Consider the following 6753-nt stretch of genomic DNA (forward strand, 5'->3'; position numbering starts at 1 on the left):
TAGTAGTGCAGCTAACATTGGCAACAAAGGCCAATACTAGAGGCTTCAAATACTTATTCTTTCACAAGAATGTTTGGTCAAGAAATAAAGCATTTATCACAAAATATATAATGGATCTAATAGTGATCTATAATAAATGGATTGTTTACTATTTTTCCCACTGTACCATGGGGTATAACAAATTCAGGTTGGTCACTCACTCACACTGGTATGGTGTGTATGGTGGGTTCTCGCTGAGTTCTTATTTGTAATCAGATCATTTGTTCTCCTGTTCCATGTGTCCTGTTATACTCACCAACCCTGCCTGTCAATCATCTCCCTCCTGGCTCATTGACAACAGCTGCAGCTCTCAGCGGTGACATCTTCTTGGCCCCTCAACTCCAAGCGGAGCATAGGCCATCGACGACTCTTCTCCATCCAGCATGGCTTTTGGCTGTCTTCTCCGCCTCTCCCCAGCTGGTACCACGTCTCTTCAGCTCTGCCTCAGTGTCCCGCCTCCAGCTGTTTTTGGGCCTTCCTCTCTTCTGCTTACCCTGGGGGTCCACGTCAGGGCGTGTGATGGTAGCTGCTGGTTTACGCAAGGTGTGACCAATTCATCCCCACTTCCGTCTCCGGATCTGGCTCTCTACTGGGTCCTGGCTCCCTCTGCCACAGCTCCTTATTGCTGATTTTATCCAACAGCGGTGACATCAGGCCTCATTATTTTAACTGCGAAAAACTCTGTGCCTCACTCTCTGTCTGTCAGTCATTGTAGTAAACACATTGGCTATGTTTACATGCAGACAGTAATGTGACTAGTAACCTTGCTGTGATTAAAGGGGAATGCCTCCTATTTTAATGTCCTTCCTGCGCCCCAGGACATTTCAGTCAGTGTTTGTGAACACGCATCACTCTGTCCTACACCTAAAGCTAAAGAGAGAACTCTCTGATCAGTGATGTCACTGGGATGTAAAAATCGGAGGCTTCTCTGTAGACAATTAATGGAGCTCTAACTTTATGAGACCATAAAATGTTTGCAAGAGCTCTTACACCCACCCAATGAGGTTTATAATCTAGCATTGCTAGAAGGTCTGAACCCATGTCGAAGGAGATGCCCTCCCTTATTTGGCGAGAGGTCTATGCTCTCACAGCAAGCCCGACCATTATGGAAGAAATGCACGCAAGGTGCGTCTTAATAGCATGCAGACTAGGTGCGCATCACATCCCTCAAATTCTAGGCTGCATTGACGGAACACATGTCCCTGTCCTGCCGCGGCCCAATGGTTCTAGGGGTTCCATCAAAAGGGATGGGCTTCATGCAGTGTTAATTTTGTCAATGAAAATGATGACTACATATGGTAGTCAACAAAGCTTTTTCCCCTGACTAAATCTAGACTAAAACAAAAAAGACAGAATCTAGACTAAAACTGACTAAGACTAAAATGCTCAGACCTGTAGTTGACTAAAACGACTAAGACTAAAATGAAAAATAAATGAAGGTGACTAAATATAATGACAATGAAAAAGGAGCATTTGACACATGACTATACTAAAACTAAAATAGCTGACAAAATTAACACTGGCTATAAGCCAACTAAATTTCAATTACAATAGTTCATGGTTGAAGGATAACAGACACTATATTGAAGCCAACTAGGTCGGGTGAGTTCCTCCATTTGTGACCATCGGGCGTCTGTCTACATGAATCTATGATCCCAATAGAAATGTATGTGAATTTGACCGACTGTAGCAGTACACAATTTTTTTCATTAACGAAAAGACAAAAATGTCATCCGTTTTCTGCGACTAAATCTAGACTAAAACAAAAAAGACAAAATCGAGACTAACACTGACTAAGACTAAAATGCTCAGACCTGTAGTTGACTAAAACTGACTAAACGAAAAATAAATGAAGGTGACTAAATATGATGAAAACGAAAAAGGAGCATTTGACACATGACTAAGACTAAAACTAAAATGAAAATAGCTGCCAAAATTAACACTGGCTTCATGTCCTATGAGCAGCAGGCTAGGGGGTGAAGAGGTAGCTTAGCACATTATCAAGGCTGCTATAGCTGGAGCGCCAACTGTTTAGTCCCAGGCACCAAGCGCACATGCGTAACTTGATCACAGTTGGAGAAATGCAAGCAAGGTGTATACATGTGCTGACTGGTCACTATTAATGTGATTATGATCGGTGAAATCCTATATGTTACTGCGATTATGTTTACTGCAACTAAGAGCATACTTGCATAATCAGAGTATTGTGTTTACATACTGTAGGTTATGACTTTCTCACAATAATTGTCTTAATTACATTACATTGGCATTTTTGGTGTGCATGTTAACCCTTTCACTGCTGCACTACCAAACGGTTAACCCTTTCACTGCGACAATACACAGAAGGTTAACCCTTTCACTGCCACACAACAGCAGGTTAACCCTTTCACTGCCACACTACAGAAGGTTAACCTTTTACTATCACACTAATGTGACTATTGTGACGGGCAGCTCTATTTGGCAGTCAGGGTGGTAAACACATTGTGACGGGCAGCTCTATCTGGCAGTCAGGGTGGTAAACACATTGTGACGGGCAACTCTATCTGGCAGTCAGGGTGGTAAACACATTGTGACGGTCAGGGTGGTAAACACATTGTGACGGTCAGGGTGGTAAACACATTGTGACAGGCAGCTCTATCTGCCAGTCAGGAGGTAAACACATTGTGACAGGCAGCTCTATCTGCCATGCAGTCAGGAGGTAAACACATTGTGACAGGCAGCTCTATCTGCCATGCAGTCAGGAGGTAAACACATTGTGACGGGCAGCTCTATCTGGCAGTCAGGGTGGTAAACACATTGTGACGGTCAGGGTGGTAAACACATTGTGACGGGCAGCTCTATATGCCAGTCAGGAGGTAAACACATTGTGACGGGCAGCTCTATCTGCCAGTCAGGAGGTAAACACATTGTGACGGGCAGCTCTATCTGCCAGTCAGGAGGTAAACACATTGTGACGGGCAGCTCTATATGCCAGTCAGGAGGTAAACACATTGTGACGGGCAGCTCTATCTGTCAGTCAGGAGGTAAACACATTGTGACGGGCAGCTCTATCTGCCAGTCAGGAGGTAAACACATTGTGACAAGCAGCCTGGATTGTGCTGAGAAAGGACACTACCGGTCATCATACAACATCATCATTGGCAAGTAGGAAATAGAGATAGTTTGGGCAACATGACAGAGCAACCTTCCAGGCAACAGGAAATCAAGAGAAACAAAGGGGGAAAATAGACAATAGCACATGTTGCCTCAATACAAGAGCATTGAGACAATTCCTTGGGAAATGTTTCTCTATGATGTTGCCTTTTTATTAAACCATTTAGACAGCTGAGTCAGCTGTTTTTTTTATTTTATCTACTTTTTCTCCCCATTTTTCTATTTCTCTCCCGTCCCCAATTTCATATTGTCCAACTCTACCCTCCCCTGTCTCGAACGTTGTTAGGCCATGCCTCCCACAAGCCAGCTGCAATGTGGACGAAGCCTTGCATCACGTGTCCCCTCGATTACTCGAGGAGGCAGCCGTCGCATCTTTTCACCTGCACAGCGCGATCTCTCAGTGGTGAGGGTCTGCGTGGGAGGGACACGCCGCCCTCGTCGCTTCCTGATTCTACTGCGCAGGCGCACCAACCGACCTGTAGGAGTCGCTGTCCACAACGTTCGATCCCCACCCACCAGCTTCCCACCCCCTAATACTGCCAATTGTATTAGTATGAACGACCAGTCAAGTTGGTAGCAACGCCGAGAACTGGGCTCGAGCCCAGCATCTCCTGCGTTGGTGGCGAGCGCCTTGCCCACTGCGCCACCTAGCCGCCCCCCTGAGTCAGCTTTTGTTGAATTAAACCACTAGCTGAAGTGTTACGTGACATCAGATCAGCACTCCAGAATGCTGGTCCAATTCACCTGTACCATATGTTTCTCTCTGTTTTACTGCTGGAACATTTTAATCCAAATGCTTTGGCTGTTGGTCCCAGCAACAAGAACCGTCATGTTGGCCTCATGGTTGTGGAACCTCTGTATTGTCCATGTCATTGTTGTCCTGACCTTATGCAGTTTGCAGACATTGGAGACCTTGATGTCATCGGGGACATTGAATCCTTGTGTTGTGTTAATTACAATACCTTGTCTTATAGGGGCTGCTGCCTTATCATTTCACCGAGCTGCAATTAACACAACACAAGGATTCAATGACATCACTGGTGGCCATATTCAAAGTAATTTACTCTCAATAATTGTCAAACTAAATAAACGTGTGCAAAATGGTTTAGAGTTTTTTTTTTAATGTGTGTGAGATTATGTGCAAAATAAATCAGCATTTCCTTTTGGTGAAGTGCCCCTGAACGTAGGCACTCATGGGACACGTAGTTTGTTTGCTTGTTTATTCTTATATGCAGGAGAATAGCTCCTTTCCCTGAGGAAACCCCAATGTGTGAACCATGGTACTCTATCTGCCGTGTGTTCTCAGCATCACAGGGGATCTGAACACATGTCCTCCTCTCTACAGATTTCAGTTCAGTTGGGATGTGATCAAAGCAAATAGTTCATAGTTGACCTTCTCACATAGCCTTTGGTGAGAACAGTCAGTGGGTCTCAGTAAATGATGTGTGTTGACACAGGATTCACAGTCCCCTGTCTTTTTATAGTTAGAGGATGTGATCAAAGCGAATATTCTGAGTCACACCAGATCAGCATATCTCAGTGAGTATGTAGACCCAGGCCTACCTCCTTCCAGAGGTTTCTAGACTTTTCCATTGCTCAGACCTCGTGTTTTGGAGGCTAGCAGTCAGAAGATTGTCGGAGCAAGTTTGCGTATAAAATGTGACTTTTTGGAAAAAAATTTGGTATCATGGAGAAGCGAGTTGTAGTGCGTCCTATACGGAAAGATTATTTCGAAGATGACATGGAAATTGATGCTGTAATTGACTCGGAATCGGGCTCGGAAGTATGTGAACAATCTGGCTCCGACGATGACCCATCTTTCGTCCCCGACAGGTACTGTACAGCTATATTATCTCACTGTTCTGTCTGGGAAACACCTCACACATGTACAACGTTTGAATAAAACACTTAGTATAGTTGAAAATAATGTATTTCTACATGGAATTGTACACAGGACTAGGAGTGGAATGAGAGGAGAGGAGACTGGGGAAGCCATTCATGAGACCGACAGGTGAGACACTGTTATTGCTTTTTATTTTTTATTTTATTGCTTGCAGACTTTGCAATATACAGAGTGTGTGTGTGTGTGGATGGCTACAACTGGGGGGGTGGGGTGGTCACATCTTACACAATATACAGAATGGAATGTTGAGAGAGCGTTGTGCGTGAGCAATGGGGGGACAGTGTGTGTGTCTGTGTGTTGATGGGGGGTGGGGTGGTCACTTCTTTTGTGTTGATGGGGGGTGGGGGGGTCACTTCTTTGTGTTGATCAGGACCAGGTAAGAAACTAAATAAAAGGGTTGCTTGCTGTATGATGTACTGTTCAACTGTTCATAAAAGTTGAAAATAAAGTATTTAGTATTGTCTACAGCGATGAGATACCAGAACAACTTGGACCAAGGACAAGTGGCCCAGCCAGGCGGGGAACAACGACCGGAAGGACAAGGGGAAAAGGCTCAGCTAGGAGGGGCCCGGCCGCGTGAATATTTTCGGCAACCAACTTGTGTTTAGCGTTTCTCTGATTGGCCACTACGCCCATGTGACCGCGGCAGCGCGAGAGAGCTGCAGCGCAAAAATAGGCGGTCTATTGCCATTCTCTAAGACAAACTCTAACCATAACCAGCTCCTTAACAGCGCCTAAACTTAACCCTTCTAACCATAACCAACTCCGAAACAATGCCTAACCTTAACCTTAACCATAACCAACTCCGAAAGAATATTGCCATTCTCTAAGACAAACTCTAACCTTAACCAGCTCCTTAACAGCGCCTAAACTTAACCCTTCTAACCATAACCAACTCCGAAACAATGCCTAACCTTAACCAACTCCGAAACAATGCTTAAAGTTAACATGCCTAAACTTAACGGCGAAAGAAAACGGCACGTTAAAAAGAAAATAAAAATTGAAGGGAATCGAACTTGCCAGCAACAGACCATAGGATCGACAGCAAGGCAGCGCTGCCAATTGAGCTAGTTCTGGATAGTAAAAAAGGGCGGATTACTGCTACATAATGCTGCCGCGACGGAGCTCCGCGGCAGAGCTCTGCTCTGCTGCTGCCGCATCGCCGCAGGGGCGTGGCTAGACGCAAGTTGGGCGTGGCTAGACACAAGTTGGTTGCCTTTAATATTTAGGCGGCCCGGCCAGGTCAAATGACCCAGACAGGTGAGACAGACTTATTATGGAAGTTAGTGCTTTTGTTTATAAAACTGTTTATAAAAGTTGAAAATAAAGTATTTACATGTCATTGTCTACACAGCGATGATGATGATGATTTACCTGGAACATCGACCGGAAGCACCCTTGCCAGGTCCCGGTCCAGGCAAAGACCCGCAGCCCAGGCAGATCGGACACCCTGGAAGACTGAAAAGGATCCTGACCAAGCCCCGCCAGTCAGCCGTTTCATGCCTCGCAGGCCCCCAGGACCCCAGCTTGATGCCCACGCAGCATACTCCCCTAAAGATCTGTTTATGTTGTTTTTCTCCCTAGGTTCAATGAAGACCGTGAACAAGTATGCTGCAAGAAAGACAGCTCGGGGCCAGAAGCACAAGTGGGTGGATGTC

This window comes from Notolepis coatsorum, assembly GCF_963971535.1.
Source record: "Notolepis coatsorum genome assembly, chromosome: 1".
NCBI classification, from domain to species: Eukaryota; Metazoa; Chordata; class Actinopteri; order Aulopiformes; family Paralepididae; genus Notolepis; species Notolepis coatsorum.